Source organism: Propithecus coquereli, unplaced genomic scaffold, assembly GCF_000956105.1.
Source record: "Propithecus coquereli isolate 6110/MARCELLA unplaced genomic scaffold, Pcoq_1.0 Scaffold203, whole genome shotgun sequence".
Classification (NCBI taxonomy): Eukaryota; Metazoa; Chordata; class Mammalia; order Primates; family Indriidae; genus Propithecus; species Propithecus coquereli.
In genome coordinates this window covers 3,545,909-3,562,538 of record NW_012145301.1, presented here as the reverse complement: position 1 = coordinate 3,562,538, position 16,630 = coordinate 3,545,909, and the positions used below count along the sequence as shown (strand labels likewise).

At 38.6% G+C, this 16,630-nt stretch overlaps 1 pseudogene; it reads left to right on the top strand.

The window, feature by feature from the left end:
* The first annotated feature begins 313 nt into the window (after window positions 1-313).
* LOC105810087 overlaps window positions 314-16,630 on the top strand; it is a 99,000-nt pseudogene continuing 82,683 nt past the window's right edge.

Sequence of the window (16,630 nt, the reverse complement as noted above, 5' to 3'; positions counted from 1 at the left end):
TTCAAAATACCATCTTTAATAATCATTTTGGAATGCTGTTTAATGCATGTCAGAAGTCCAGCATTAGAGTGGGAAGTGTGTTAAATGTGGAGGTAGGATATCTGTGTCACAATCTTGATTTGGACATCAATTAGCTCTGTGACCTTGCCAATAAAAAATATAAAAATAATTACTTTCTGAAGTCTGCATGCCTCCTTGTATATGCTATTAATCCTCGTGAGAGTCATACCAGGTAGGAATTGATCATAATGGAGGGGGCTTTTCCCCTGCCCCTCCCCAGTCCTAGAGGTGCTCTAGGAACTAGAGGGAGGAGATGGACCGGTCACACGGTCACACGTATAGAGCAGTCATGGGTACCCCATGGGCAAAAGACACTGTTTTGACTCTGGGTAAACAGCCCCTCTGCATGGAAGAGGGCCTGGCTTCACAGACAAAAGAGAATGGAGGGAAGTTTCGGGACGTGTCTGCTGTGTTGCTTTTCCGGGAGAGGAAAATAGCAGCAGGCTCAGTGGTGGCTGCGGCTGTGCTGAGAATCACCTGGCGTGGGGAGAGGGGAGAGGCACAGGCTGGTGGCTGCCACCTAAATTTTCTCTACTTCTCTGCTGATCCTAGCCCTTCACAGCCAGAGGGCTGGGAGATTACAGCTGTGAACTGCTGAGAAGGGTCAAAGCTGAACTAAATAATGTGCTTCCCACATTTGGTTACACACCAACTTTACTGAAAGGATAGGGATGGGGTGTAAATATACTGGTGGGAAATTAAAAACAGGCCAGGTGTGGTGCTCACGCCTATACTCCCAGGGCTTTGGGAGGCTGAGGTGGGAGGATGGCTTGAGGCCAGGGGTTCGAGACCAGCCTGGGCAACACAGTGAGACTCTATCTCTAAAGAAAAAAAAAAATAACCAGGTGTGGGGGCATGTACCTATAGTCACAGCTACTCGGGAGGCTGAGGCAGGAGGATTGCTTGATCCCGGGAATTTGAGGCTGCAGTGAGCTATGATCATACCACCACACTCTAGCCTGGGCAACAGACCCTATCTCTAAAAACAAAAAATTAAGAATATTATTTTCCAAGTTGCATAAAAAGTGTTGGTAATATTTAATTTTATTATAAAATGAAATTACATTTTTTTCCCAATCCATGATATTTCATTCTGGTACATTTGATTCTTTGACATACCATTCCATGACTTTTCATTCTGTAACATTCCATTCCAAAACATTTTGTTCTGTAACATTCCATTTTGTTACATTTTATTCCATAATGTTCCATTCCTTTCCATAACATTCCAAATCATGACACTCCGTTATGTGACATTCCATTCCGTATCATTCCATTCCGTATCATTCCATTCTGTAACAATATTCCAAACTGCTAACTAACCTTTATAACCTTGGGGACAGGGAAATGGCAAACTTGCATGTTTTCCTTTAGAAACTTTGGTATTGTTAATAGTTGTCTTTGTCATATTGAGTATGTATTACTTTAGAATTGAAAAAAAAAAAACATAACTTTTAAAAATTCCATTTTATTTTTTATAACAGCTTTATTGAGTTATAATTCACATATCATATAATTCATCCATTTAAAATGTACAATTCAATGATTTTTAGTATATTCAGAGTTGTGCAACCACTACCACAATCAATTTTAGAACATTTTCATCACCCCAAAAAGAAACCCCATACCTTTTGGTCATCACGTCCTTGGCCCCCTGTTTCTCCCGGGCCTAGGCAACCACTAATCTACTTTTTGTCCATAGATTTGCCTATTCTGGACATTTCATATGAATAGGATCACACAATATGTAGTCCTTTGTGACTGGCTTATTTCACTTAACATTATGTTTTCAAAGTTCACCCAAGTTGTGGCATGTGACAGGACTTCATTCCTTTTTATGGCTTAATCCATTGTGGACCACACACACACCACACCACACACCACACCTTGTTTATCTATTAGTCAGTTGATGGACATTTGGGTTGTTTCTGCTTTTGGCTATTATGAATAATGCTGCTACGAGCGTTCTTTGTGGACATATGTTTTCATTTCTCTTGGGTAGATAGCTGAGGAGTGGAATTGCTGGTCATATGGTAACTCCATATTTCACGTTTGAGGAATTGCTAGACTGTTTTCCTAAGCAGCTGCAGAATTTTACATTCCCACCTGCAATGTATGAAGAGTCCAACGTCTCCACGTCCCCCCCAACACTTGCTGTTATCTGTCTTTTTGCTTCCAGCCATCCTAGTGGATGTACAGCGGTATCGCTCGGTGGTTTTGATTTGCATTTCCCTGATAACTAATGATCTCATTTTAATTTTCATCAAAATTGGATATGATATTCAGTATAATGAACAATTCGCATGAATCTAGGAGATTAAAATGTGAGACACTGAACACATTTTATGTTTGAGGTAGGACGCTCGGGGCTGCCCCCCACATCCCCTAGAGTTCTGCATGTGCTCTTGGTCTCCACCAGGTGGCTGCAATGGAAAGTGGGAGACACGCTAAGTGCATCAGCACCAATGTCTGTGCTTTACATAACTCATGGTCCCACCAAGAATATTTATTTCCCACTGTAAAGTAGTTATTTTCCTGTTTGTGCTAAGGAAATACCTTGCTCAGGCTCTTCCCTCAGTTTGGAATGTCCTTGCGTCTGTTTCCTTAGACACAGATATCCTTTAAGCAGGCAGCGAAGACTTCCTGCAAATGCTGACAGCCTCTGAGCTTGCCCTGGGACTTTGCTTCTCAGCTCTCTGATAATAGTCTACCTCTGCTTCTCCAAATAGCACCTAATCATATTTTTTTTTACCTTAAATTGTAGCATGGTTTTGTTTCTGTTTTTGTTTCTGCTCATACTTAATTGTCCATTAGAGAGTTTGGCTCTAGGAGCCTTCTGAAGGCAGGCAGGCCCCACACTGTGGGCTGTTTTCGCTTCTGTATCCTCCGCAGAACCTCGCTGGGCAGCCTCAGTGAACGAATGACTGAAATGTAGAGTGGTCTATTTTCAGTTCTCTGATAAATGTCATTTAGGGCAGCAGATAATCCTAAAATATGTATTAAGATATAAGGTGATGTGTAAAATTTTCCTCTTACAATGACCTGTGCAAGTTCTTCATGCTTTTATACCATCACTGACATTTTCGTTCTTCAGAGCCTGAAAAATTTATGTCTGCGGCTTTAATAAATATGAACAAGAAGACACATGGAAGAGACTGTTTCCGTCTTCTGCTAGCAAGAAGCAGAGAGAGCATATTTATATGCTACCTCCAGCATATGCCTACCATTTGTGTTATTCCTGTGTGGAAAAGGCCGGGGCGTCGTCTAGTGTTGCTTTTTCTTTTTCTGCTTTGGATGGCACCCAGGTTTCACCAATCACTCTGGAAACTTCTTTGCATGTTCAGTGCATGATCTCTTAGACGTGAAGAAGGCAGCTGGATATTTCTTCTTTTCTTTATAATCATGCTTAATTTTCTTGTGTTTCCCTCTTCTCCTTTCTCTTCCTTTAATGCTTCCCGATGCAACTCGAAGCAGGTGTCCTGGTCTCTGGTGGCCAAGTCTGAGATGTGTTCACCGTTAGCAGAAAGATTATTGACCTTGACATCTCCTCATATTTAGAAAGTTCAGTGGTCCAAAGGGGTCTTTGGTGAGGGTTCCAGTCTTAAACACATCACATAATCAGAAGATATTTTTGACAGTCACACTCCTCTAAGGTACTTTATGCTTTGCTTGCTATGTCCTTTTATTGATTTAAATGATTCATTTACCAACTCCAAAATACTTTTATAGATTCTCACCAGAAAATGCACGATAGACTCCTTGTTTTAGGAAAACAACAGTGTCTTTGCCATCGAAGCAGGAGTTACCGCGTATTAAACAAACTCTCTCTAGCCTAAGTTACTTCCCTTGGACTTATTCACACAATAATGCAGGAGTTCTTTTTATCATTATTGTTTGGGATCATCATAACCAAAATTTGGATCCAACCTTGGTAATTAATTGAATCCCAGATACTGCAATTTAGGAAAGTCAAAATTCTGTTCAGGCCTTTTCAACATCATCATTAAATTTATCTTCTTTCCAGCTTCCCTCTTTGGCCCTTTTCTTACTGAGAACTTCATTTTCCCTTCTCACTGTTTTTGGGAGTAATTTGCATCTTCTGTTAATTATCCTGAGGCTAATTCATCTCGGGACTTCTGGGCTTTCTGTCTGACAGGTTCATTTGTGCGTGTTCTTTTGCAGTCTTCACGGATTTATCTAAATTTGAGCCATTCCATCATCCTTCTTTCGATCACAAACATCAAATGAGAGTGGACATATTCATCTGCTCTTATATTAATGCCAGGAAATCTTGCTGTAACTTGTTTAGCACTCTTAAAATAATTTTTCATGTCTGTATTAACACCTCAATGTTTCTTGAGCTTCTTCTAGTAATAAATACAAGCTAAACATTCTGTTTTATATCCCTGTTCTACTATTTTCTTAGTTATAATTTCTGATGCTATAAAGTAGTGTTTCCACTGGATTAATAAACAGTGTCACAAAGGACATGTAATAGCAATAGGAGGATTTATTTTTCTTCATCTTCCATTTCCACGATGATCTTCTAGTAATCAATCTTTTTGCTTGTCTGATTCTCTCAGATAACTTTTTTTTTTGCTTTTTCCAAACACCATCACTGGACCTGCAAGAGGGTCAGCGTCTGTCGCTTCCACCTTTCTGGTCAACTCCTGCTCAGCATCAGCCATCAGGGTGAGATCTCAGAAGGGAAGACATCCGCCCTCCTCATCCTGCCCCGCGGGCATGGTCACCTCCTGGCGGTCCCCTTCCTGGGGGTGGCAGATTTAGCAAATAAAAACATGGGACATTCAGTTAAATTAGAATTTCAGACAAACAACAACTTTTATTTTTAAGTGTATGTCCCAAGTATTGTATGATTTCCTGAAACTCAGGTGTGATTGGGCAGCCTGTGTTTAATCTGGCAAACTACCCCTTTATCTCCTGTCTCCAAGACTTGAGATCACAGTAATGTCCCTGGGTATGATTAGGACTCATCTGTGCAATTTATGCTCAGATCATTGAGGTGTGATTTAGCATTGCGTAGCCTCTGATTTGGTACTAATTTCCTAGGGCTGTTGTTCTAAGCCACCAACTAAATGGCTTAGAACAACAGAATTTATTATGTCATAGTTCTGGAGGCTAGAAGTCCAAGGTCACATTGTCACCTGGGCTGTGCTCCCTCTGAAGGTCTTAGGGAACGATCTGTCCCAGGCCTCTCTCCTAACTTCTGGTGGTTCCTTGGCTTGAGGCAGCGTCACTCCAGTCCTCACACGAAGCTCTTCCTGGGTACAGGTCTGTCTCTTCACAGGGCCTTCTTTTTTTTAAAAATAAGGACATCAGTTATTATATTGGATTAAGGGCCCACCCACCCCACTCCAATGTGACTGCATCTTAACCAATGACATCTACAGTAACCTCCTTTCCAAATAAGGTTATATTCTCAGGTATTGGGGTTAGGACTTCAACATTTTTAGGGTCATAATTCAATCCATGACATATGAAGAACAGAGAAGTTTCAGTGATATTGGGAAATATTCATATTGTGTGAAGTGAATAAAGCCTATCTAATTATATTAATTTATTTAATTAAAATATTTTCTGGCATCTCAGTTATTTGCTGAGTGTTCAAGCACCCAATCTACATACACGAGCTTACAGTCTATAAGGAAAGACAAAAACTAATAATGATTTGAATTATTGATTCCGTACAACTGTAAGTATAATTGATATGGTAAAGAAACATAGGGTGTTATAAAAACATAGGTACTTGGGAGGATTGGTGGTCAAAGAATCTCAGGTATTTTTGTAAGAAAATAAAAACTAGAGCTATTTCCATTTTGGAAAAATGCGTTAATAGAGCACAAATTGGTTTATGTAAAAAATAAATAGGACATATAATTATGTAAAAAGTGTGAATGGCGGATATAAGCTGCCTTATAAACTTTGAGTATAATCTATTCACTTAAAAATTTCTCAATTAATTACTTATGCATCCCTTGCTTTCAATGACTTCCCATGTCACTTAGCATAAAATCTAAACTCCTAGCTGTGGCTTGAAAGTTCTCCCTTTCTAGTTCTTGTCTCCATTTTCAACCTGATCTCCAACTGTAGTCCTTCCACTCTTAATAGCTTGCTATTCTCTGGCTACACTGGTCTTCTTTCCGCTCCCCTAATATATCAAGCTCCTTCTGACCTCAGGACCTTTGCACTTGCTGCTTCCTTTATGTAAAAAGCTGTCCACACGGATCTTGGACAGGGCACATCTGTGACAACTAAGATAGATCTCCATGCCAAACCCACTCCTTTTGTATTGCATTTTTATTGGTTTTGCAGCAGTTGCAGTGTCTGAAATTGTCTACTTTTTAAAGGCTGTTTTTATGCTTTCTGTCTCTCTCCAACAGAATGGTAGCGCTATGATGGCTAGCACTGGGAATGCAATTAGGTGGAGGAGCTCATTTTCCAGAAGGTTCATCTATTCAACAAACGAATTTTCCTGACATGATGTTTAAGATGAAAGGTTGTAAGAGGAAACAGTGCGAAAACTAGCCCAGAAATATGTCAAAAAGCTAGAAGAGTGGTATCTCACCAACGACGACCCCGGCCCTGCCAGACTTAGGACTTTACAGGTGAGAACCTGGTTAAGACTCTTCTGGGACTCAATGCAATTGTGTTGAATGGATGAGTGAAGGAAGGAAGGAAGGAAGGAATGAACATGCTTATATTCTCTAGGGAAAATAAGTTCAGTATTTTTTTCTTGAAATCTGATTGAAATCACCGTTCCCCATTCCCATTCATTTTAGAACCCTTCGTTCTTCCTCTATCTAAATACTTTTAACCTCTGTCTAAAGTCCTGCTTCCAAACCACGAGAATCTAGAGAGAACGAACAATGTGCTCTTCTATACTAAACGAGCCTCTGTTCTGCTTTAAGAACTAATCCTGAAAGATAATATTTCTGCTTAACAGTTAAGACAGCATTTATTTCAAATGATTGTTTCAGACTAATTCATAAACTCTTTGCTCGGGAGACCTTTTGTCAATCGAACAAAGACAAGGGAAGTTTTACGGGAGGGAGTAGAGAAATTTGTGCACGTGTTATGTTTACAGTTTGACAAAAGCTCCACGCACCCATCCCCAGAATCTGTTTGATTTCCTTCTCTTTTTCTTACTCACGGAAACCTAAATATTTAACGTGTGAGATTCCATTCACATAAAAGTGGCTCACTGCCAACTCTGGGTTAGTGCCGTGCCTGAGGACATGAACAAACCATTACAAACTATGGAGAGTTATGTCTATACGATGTTGTCAGTACCAGCTGTAATAATCAATGGGTTTTTGTTTTATTCTAGTACTTAAACCAGCATCTGCTATATCCTCATAATAAAAATGGATGGTTGTTTTTCAAACTGTAGTTTATTATCTATCCAGCTTTGTGTTTTGAAGATCAATATTTTTGCACACTTGATTGCATTTCATCGTTATCAGTCAGTTTTCCCCATAGGCTCTTTTTAATTTGCTGAAATTAGCTGCAATCAGAGCTTCTTACTCTTGTCTGTAAAGCCCACATTTAAATTAAAAATGAGCTCTTCTCCCAAAACAGTTCACTGCTCCTGGCTGTGTTCTGCTCACTATCAATACACATGCATGTATACACACACACACACACCCCAGGCAAACAAATAAACAGTTAAAATGGGGAAAATGGATCATAGTATATTTAATAAACATAACAATTTCATAAACTTGTAGATACTATACATTGGATTGTGTGAAAGTTGGGTAAATGGAGACTTGTATGAGCCTAATATAATTACATTCTGATATTGCTGCATAAGGAATCTCTATTGTGTTTTTCTCTTGGCATCCATGGGCTTGTTTTACTTTTATTTAACTTTAAAAAAGATAAAAGGAAGGAAATATTTAGTATTTTATACTCTTTTAATTTTGGTTCATACCTCATTTAGATAGATAAAATGACTTTCTTCATATTTAAGTTCAACAGCAGGAATTTGACTAAGAAACTCTATTTTAAAAGACTTTGATTTCTAAATTTAAAATATTCCTTATACCTTTGTAGCATAGACTATTCGCTTTGCTTCTAATTAAGCTTTTCAGTCTGATTGGTGTCTAACCAATTGTATTCTAAATTTATTTAAACACTTACATTGGAAACATTTAGCCTTTTCAACATTTAATTTATCTAAATGTATTTATTTGACAATATGTCTTGTCTGTAGCTACCTGTAATTCATTTCCAAACTTTAATATGAAACTTAAACATATTTCCTTTTTACCTAAATTTACTCTTAGGAGAAAATGTGTATATTTTCTCTATATTTCATTGTACGTGTTAACCTTTGTTTATTGATCAGAGACAAGAAATGTCAGCTTCAAAGAATAATCTTTTACAAGGAAGTTAAAACAGGATTAGAAGAGAAAACCACATGTAAGCTTAACTAGGGGATTCACTACCATAACAGTAACAAATTACATTTATTACTATTTTATGCCTTTTCTTCCTTTTTTTTTCAGTCTTCATCACAAGAATACATTGCAATTATATCAATTTTAGTAGTAATTTATAAAGCTTATGTCAAAAGCATGGCATCAACAATTTTTAAGGAAAGGTCCCTGAAAAAATAAATTAGAATACCAATGGGACTGATATTCATAGAATCAGGTGACATGCAGCTCATCTAGAAGTCATTTGAGAAATGGCTTTTGCTGTTGACATTTACTTAGACAACACTGTAGAGTGCCTTTTAGGGTGAGGACCACTTTTTGGCTAGTCATGGATGATCGTTGTCATCACCATGAGATGCTACTCCTGGTTGTTAAGTTGCTAACTACTTTGATGACTCTTGTTTTCATACATGTAGTTGACATAATCATACCAAAGTGAAGATCCTATATGTAAAGCAGTTTTATAAGAATAATTGTTGCTAACATTTATTGAGCCTTACCATGAGATAGACACTGTGTAACTTCATTTGTCTCTCTCATCCATTCTACGTGATAGGGTCTCCCATGTTGTGTTTGGTGATCACAGAGTGGTGACATTAACTTTGCTATGGGTCATATATAGAGACATGCTGAAATTTGAAATTAAACAGTCTGAATATAAAGTCAGTATGTGTAAATATTAATATTAGACTGCACATGCTTGAAGTGATGACTAAATGAAATATGCTTGTACTATTTTCTTGGTCTAATATCATAGTGCCTTGCTTATGGTAGTTATCATATGAATAGTTTTTGAGTGTATGAGGAGAATTAAAAAAAAAATAAAATTTTATATAAAGGAAAAGCCACTAGGGTTGGCTTTGTAACCAAGTTTGAAACTACCACTTAGTTGTCAGCTATGTGACATTGGAAATGTAAACTTACCTGTTGAAGCTTTGGTTTATTCACATATAAATTGGCATATTAATACTTATTAATGACCAGATTTAGTCATTTCCATGTCTGTATTTTCCATTTTCAGACTCTTATAATTACTTACTTTTATGCCTCTCCTAGAAGATGGTGAGATTTTGCATAATAGAGACTGTCTTATTTACCTATATAATTCAGAATCTAGGCAGTGTCTGATACATGGCAGGCACTCAGTAAATATTATGAAATTAAGAATTTAATTAATTTTGTTTACCTAAATTCAAATTTTTTTTTTTTTTAAGATACACAGTCTCTGTTGCCCAGGCTGGAGTGCAGTGGCACAATCATAGCTCACTGTAACCTCAAACTCCTGGGCTCAAGTGATCCTCCTGCCTCAGCCTCCTGGGCAACTGGGATTACAGGTATGCCACCATGCATGGCTAATTTTTAAAATTTTTTGTAGAGATGGATTCTAGCTGTGTTGCCCAGGCTGGTCTTGAACTCCTGGCCTCAAGTGATCCTCCTACCTCGGCCTCCCAAGGTGCTGGGATTACCTACAGATGTGAGCGACCGCACCCAGTCTCAACTATTTTTAGTTTACATTTGTCCTATCTTAATGATTGCTCCAAATGTATTTTCCTATCCACTGACCTATGAAGCAAAGCTATACAATAAAGATCATATTTGGTATACCTGAAACAACATTGTCTGGGCTATTAAAATTCTTGTGTTTTTAGTCTATAGAGCAAAAGAGCATGGCCCATTACCCAAGACACATTGTCTATATAAAAGATGTGAAAGAATAACAAGAAATTTTATGGAAGTGTTCAGTAATCATCCTTCTTTTTCACCTCACTTTTCACCCCATTATAACCAATAAGTGTCTGTTAGGTTTTGCTGAGTCAGACATTTTCAGGCTCTAATGATTGTTATAAAACAGGCAACAATACATAAGAGAACAAACATTGGAGAGCTCAAGTTCAATAAAAAGCGAGTTGCTGCTAAGTTAAAAAAAAAAAAAAAACCCGGCCGGGTGCAGTGGCTCACGCCTGTAATCCTAGCGTTCGAGACCAGCCTGAGCAAGAGCGAGACCCCGTCTCTACTAAAAAAAATAGAAAGAATTTATCTGGACGACTAAAAATATATAGAAAAAATTAGCTGGGCATGGTGGCGTGTGCCTGTAGTCCCAGCTACTCGGGAGGCTGAGGCAGGAGGATCGTTGAGCCCAGGAGTTTGAGGTTGCTGTGAGCTAGGCTGACGCCACGGCACTGCAGCCTGGGTAACAGAGTGAGACTCTGTCTCAAAAAAAAAACCCAACGGCAGGACATTCATTCAAATTCAGTGCCAGGCATTATGTTCCATTTCATGTGGGCGTTTTAAGGCAATCTTTCAGCCAGGAGCAGACACACCAATGAGCCTGAAGACATGTCTCATTTTAAAAATGACTGTCACTATTGGTGGCTATTCTTTTTTATCTGGAAAATCTCAGTTTACCTAGAAGAACACCATAGTTATAAATAACCCTGTTTGGTGTGGAATGTCTGGTTGGAAGGAAGGAAGGAAGGAAGGAAGGAAGGAAGGAAGGAAGGAAGAAAAAAGGAAGGCAGGCACTTTATTCCCGTCTCATTTTATCATGCTTAAAATAGATAACTTTGACGTGTATCTTTCTTCTCTTCGCTCCACGTTCCTCTCACCGCCGGAGTCACCCTTCTAGACCTTCTCTGTGTGAGGCTCTCTGTGGCTGCGGGCTGTTGCCTCTCTGCCTCTGTCTCTTAGCACCTCCCTTTGCTCATTTATTCCGGCCAGAGGGGCTGCTCCTTGAACACGCCCAGCAAGCTCCCAGAGAAAATGAGCGACCGCAGATGAATGCATGACTTGCTGTCTCAGTATTTTTAGGGCCCGGTGCAGTTACCCCATGAGGAGGCCTTCTTGGGCTATTCTGTGCATCAGAGTTTGCAAATTACGGAATTACGGCCCGCAGGTCAAATCCCACTGCCTGTTTTTTTTATGGCCTATGAGCTAAGGATGGTTTTTATATTTTCAAACAGTTGGAAAATAGTTTGTAACACATGAAAATTTTATGAAATTCAAATAAAATAAAATTTTATTGGAGCATGGTCACACTCATTCATTTACTTATTGGCTAGTTCTGCTTTTGTACTACAACATAGAGTTGAATAGTGGGGATAGAGGCTTTGGCTGGCAAAGCCTAAAATATTTATTATGCTATTTGGCCCTTTACAGAGAAAGTGTGTGGACCCCTGCTATATACAATATCTACAGTTTAATTACATATATTATTCCATTGTATAAATAAATCCCAATTTTTAAAAATCCATTTTACTATTAATGGACGTTTTTATTGTATCTAGTTTTGGACTATCACGTATAGTACTAATACGAACATTCTTGTACCCATCTTTTGATGCCCATATATATGCACTTCTGCTAAATAAGTATAGAGGTGGAAGTGTTAAATCATAGGGCATGCAAATCAGCTTTGGTAGATCCTGCCAACCAGCTTTCCAAAGTGGTTGTACCAATTTCACTCTCACTAGAAACGTGTGAGTGTTCCAGTTACTCCATCCACATGCTTGCCAGTTCTTGATTTTTCCATTTTTTAAACTTTAGTTATTCTGTCTGAGTCTTCTTACTAGAATGTGATCTTCACGAGAGCAGGGACTTTTTATATTTAAATAATTACTGTATCCATAAGTGCTTGAAACTGCAAGTGTTCTCCTAGTGTTGAATGAATGAATGCTTGAGTGGTAAAGCTGTAGGGAAAAGCACAAACTTCCTTCCAGAGTCTGAAGTCCTTTATCTGCTGGCCCTGACTTACCCTGTGCTGGGTTGTCAGGTCTATCCATACCTTTGCAATAGCGTCAAAATCTTTATACCATGGATTATATATTTTTTCAATAAAACTTTATTTCTTCATGCTGATATTTAGAACGATATGTTTTTAATGTATATTTCTTATTCCTACTATTAGGACCAGGGTTCTCAACCTTGACAGTATTAACATTTTGGGCCAGATAAATCTTGGTTGCGTGGGGCTGTTCCTGTCCTGCGCACGTAGCACTGCCTCCCAACCCCTGCCCGCCACCCCACAGTGGTGACAACCAAACATGTCTCCAGACATCCCCACATGTCCCCTGGAAGGCAAATTTATTCCCAACTGAGAACCACTTTGCTACACAATGAGCTACAGAAGGGTAAATGTTGCATCAACTCTCCCTCCCAAGTTTAGCACTGAGTTTTATTTACAGTAAATGCTCCAACTATTAAAGCCTTAGTCGACTTTCTCCTTGCTGTATATCATAATCACCTGGAATGGTTTGAAGACCTACAGGGTCCGGACCAACCCAAACCCTACTGAATCTAAGCCTCCGGGAGCAGGCCAAGGAATCTATAGACATAAAAGGCTTCCAGGTCATTCCATGGAGCAGCTTAGTCTGAACACAATTGCTTCACATGCATTCTAGCTATTGATTGACAATTTTTTTTTTTTAATTTTTATTTCAGGGTATTATGAGGGTACAAACATTAGGGTTAAACTTTATGTATTTGCCTCACCCAAGTGCGGTTAAAGGCATGCCCTTCCCCCCCCTACAATGCTCCCCGTGTCCTTTAGTTGCAGATTTACCCCCCCATCCCCCTAATCCCTGGAGAGTATTTCTGCCATGTGATCACCCTAGTGTTGATCAATTAGTATCAATTTGATGGCGAGTACAAGTGGAGCCCATTCTTCTGCTCTTGTGGTGCCTCACTTTGGATAATGGGCTTAAGTTTAATCCAGGAAAGTATAAGAGGTGCTAGATCACTGTCGTTTCTTATGATTGAGTAATATTCCATTGTAAACATATACCAAATTTTAATAATCCACTCATGGATTGACAGGCACTTGGGTTGTTTCCACATCCTTACAATAGTGAATTGTGCTGCCATAAACATTCGGGTGCAGATGTCTTTATCGTAGAATGTTTTGTGGTCTTTTGGGTAGATGCCTAATAGTGCTATTGCTGGATCGAATGGTATTTCTATTTTTAGCTCTCTGAGGTATCTCTAAATTCTTTTCCACAGAGGTTGCACTAATTTGCAGTCCCACCAGCAGTGTAAGAGTGTTCCTGTCTCTTCACTTCCTCCCAGCATTTGATGTTTTGGGATCTTTTGATAGAGGCCAATCTCACTGGGGTTAGGTGATATCTCATTGTGGTTTCGATTTGCATTTCTCTAATGATTAGAGATGTTGAGCATTTTTTTATATGTTTGCTGGCCATTATTCTGTCTTCTTTTGAAAAGTTTCTGTTCATTTCCTTTGCCCATTTGTTGATGGGGTTGTTTGATTTTTTTCTTGTTGATTTTTTTGAGTTCTAGATAGATTCTGGTTATCAGCCCTTTATCAGATGTGTAGAGAGCAAATATTTTTTCCACATTCCGTGGGCTGTCTATTCACTCTAATTTAATCTGAATGTCAGAGCGTGCCATGCATTTATATGTAGGTACAAAGTTTTCCCCTTTAATAAATGGAGATGCAAGTTTCATTCTATCAATTTACTATCTGAAAAATATATTCCATCCATGAATATTGTGTTGATCTGGGAAATCTCTAGTGCTTACATTTAAGAGTTCTTATTCTTAAGATCTTTACTTTGTTTTGAAACATATCTGCTGGTGCTACTATTTTTCATGCTTCCAGCTTTCTGTGAGAAATGCCACAAAAGATGAATTTTGTTAATTATACTGTCTTCACACTGTTGTATTCACTTTTTGGGGTAAAAATTGTCATAGTAATCAGAGCAGATGGTAATGAAAAAGAAAGAGTGACTTCTTAAAAAATAAAAGGAGTTAATTTATGTGTGCTTCTCTCTCAACTTTAAACGGTAAAATCAACAATATAAAGCACAAAAGAGATTGTATTTGGCAACTACATTTTTTCAAGTGATGATTGGGCTGGTGAAATTGTATTTTTTTACAATGGAAAAGCAATTGTCATATTTAACTTTTAGTTTTTATTGATTCTGGGATAGTTTATTTTTAGGCTTTTGTGTATTTCTGTAGATTTACCAAGTAAAAAAATATTTTTACTTATTGTCACAAACCGCAGTACTGATAGTATAATGTGAATTTTCTTTTATAAAAATGTTGGAGCACTTGAAAGCAGCCACCTGAAAGGTGACAGAAGATAGCTGCGCATTTTTCATTTTTCTCCCCCCCCACACATTTTCTGTTTGCTCCCCTTCTTTAAAAGTCATTGCCACACACCCACAAAACAACCCAGAATGATTATTACATTATAGGTCTCCTTCATTATGTACATTTAATCTATGGCAGACCAAAATTGAATTTCAAGCCTATTATGGAAACATCTCAATTTTTTAAAATCTGTGATATATGCTGCTAGATACTCACCCAATATAGACTTACTCCTTCTTTCATACAGCCAGAACTTGGTATTTTTCAGAGTGCTCGTGAGTCCATCTTAAAATAAACAATGCCATAGAGCTGGTTATGGTGGTGCGCGCCTGTATTTCCAGCTACTCAGGAGGCTGAGGCAGGAGGATCACTTGAGCCCAGGAGTTCGAGGCTGCAGTGAGCTATGATTGCACCACTGCACTGCAGCCTGGGTGACAGAGTGAGACTCTGTCTCTAAAAAATTTTTAAAAGCACCTCAAATCCTACATATCCCTTGCAGCTATAATGGGATGCAATTCTGATCAATAAAATGTAATCAGAAGTTACTGGGTAGGGCTTCTAGGGGAGCTCTTAAAAGACATACTTTTGCTGGCACTGGCCCCTATCTGGCCTTTTTCCTTTTCCCTTTTTTCTATCTAGAACTTGAAGGTAAAGCAGACGTAGTTCAACAATGAGGTAAAAAGTCATGAGAGCAAGAGGCGCATGATAATTCTAATTGAACAGGAAGAGAGAAGAATGTGAGTTCTCAAAGTTGTCATGATACGTTTGAACTAGCCTGCCTTGAATAGGAGAAAATACAACTGTTATTTAAGCCACTTGAAGTTGTGTTTTCCGTTGTGTTCCACTGCGTTAATTGCTATCTGATGAACCATCCATGTACTATAACCTTATGACAGGCCTTGTTCTTGCTTCTCCTGGTCTTTCTGGAAAGCTCCTTTCTCTTTATGCTTAAATGTAGGGCAGTTTTCATATTTGTCTTATCCTTAACAGCATTGAGGCCAGAGTTGCTAGATCCACCAACTGCCTTCCCTGCGTAATCTCTACACGTTTCTGTTTTGGTCTTATGTTATATTCCACATCTTCTGTTTCAGAAAGCAGGTTACATTTCAGAATGTTTACATTATTTGCTCATTCTTAATCCTATTACAGCATGGTGCTCCATAGCTGTCTGCTATGGACTGAGGCCCTAAAAGATTGACTGGAAATTCTAGGCACAAGCTTCACGTCAGCTTGGGTTTCACTCTAGTTTAAATAGGCTACACTTTGGAGATCCTCTAATGTCAATATTTTTATGTACTTTTTTCTTAGTTTTCTCAAATTCCCTAGAAAAAGCCCTTCTATTTTCTGCATGGAAGATATGACTCTGCTGCCTGCATTTTAGGAACCACAGGGGAAAAAAAACTGAGTAGTTTTAATATTCATTTTATAAACTTTTACTTCTCCTATTTCCAGTACATTTCCCACCTCTGCTTGGTATTTGCATTGCAAGGACCCTGTTTTTCACCTGTCCCAGAGAACAAACTCCAGTCTTCTCCAGGATGGTGGAAAGATAGCTGTGTGGCTGTGGGACGGGGTGGGAATGAGGGCTGTGGTAGGGGATTTGTCTGCCTCCTTCCTAAATAGCCTGTTATTCCATTGCTACCCACTGCTGAGGGGTTTCTGTTATAACGCGCGTTGCTTCTTCACTTTCCCCGTTGCCAGCCTCGATTTGAGCTTGAATGAGTCTCTTAGTGCACTGTCACACATTAATTTGCTTTCCACCCCTAACATTTTGTTGTTACTGTTTCCTCTCATGATAGTTTTGCGCTTATGGGTTTATGCCTTAAAATAAATTAAAGCAAAACAAAACTGTTTTTGTTGTTTTTATCAGTTTTATTGAGAGAAAACAGGAGTTAATACATATTTATAATTTTTCATCTTTAACAAGGAAATTATTTTTTTCATTCCTTTATTTATTTATTTATAGACAGGGCCTGGCTCTGTCTGCCTCAGCCTCCTGA